The sequence below is a fragment of the Cebus imitator genome, unplaced genomic scaffold (assembly GCF_001604975.1).
Source record: "Cebus imitator isolate Cc_AM_T3 unplaced genomic scaffold, Cebus_imitator-1.0 Scaffold324, whole genome shotgun sequence".
Classification (NCBI taxonomy): domain Eukaryota; kingdom Metazoa; phylum Chordata; class Mammalia; order Primates; family Cebidae; genus Cebus; species Cebus imitator.
The window spans coordinates 1,762,984-1,763,584 of NW_016107639.1; the positions used below are offsets into that span (position 1 = coordinate 1,762,984).

Sequence of the window (601 nt, forward strand, 5' to 3'; positions counted from 1 at the left end):
CCCCGCCTCCTCCCCCCCTCCCCCAGTAATTGCCATCCCTGGCTCTGGTGCAGATGGGACCACAGCTCAGCAGTGCCCCAGAGCACCCAGCCCACCGCACTTTGGAACAGCAGGGCCACCTGCTCCCATCGCGCTGGGAGAGCGTGCACCTGCCTTCTGTGGGTCTCCGCTGTTGGTTTTCTTTTAAACAGTGGTGGGGGGCTGCTGGGACCACCTCCGCCGGGTCCACTTCGCCAGCCCGGTGTTTTTATCTTTAATGAAACAGCTTTCCTAGCAGGTGGGCTGCGCTTGACCCCTGAGAGTGCTTTCTGCTCTGGGATTTTTATCTGAGGCATGGAAACGTCCGCACAGGCAGCCAAGGGCAGCGCCCTGTGGCCTGTGACATCAGGGCTGCCGCTGTGTCCTCAGGAAGAGGCGTATGCCACGCGCAGGCCGGGGCATTCCAGGCTGGGTGTTTTCCTGTTTTATTTTTCCATCCCTCCCCACCCCCAAACTCCTTTTTTATTAGCGAGCATTCCAGAGGTGAGTCCAGGCAGTGGAGAGGGCAGGTGCAGCCCCCAGTTCTGCAGGGTGAGGAAGGCGGGCCTGAGGGTGCTCCCCC

The 601-nt window shown here is 61.1% G+C and overlaps 1 protein-coding gene across 5 annotated transcripts in view; it reads left to right on the forward strand.

Annotated features, from left to right (window-relative positions):
• Window positions 1-601, forward strand: part of NFATC1 (nuclear factor of activated T cells 1) — a 129,346-nt gene that overhangs the window by 15,485 nt on the left and 113,260 nt on the right. The gene's annotated exons all lie outside the window — the stretch shown is intronic.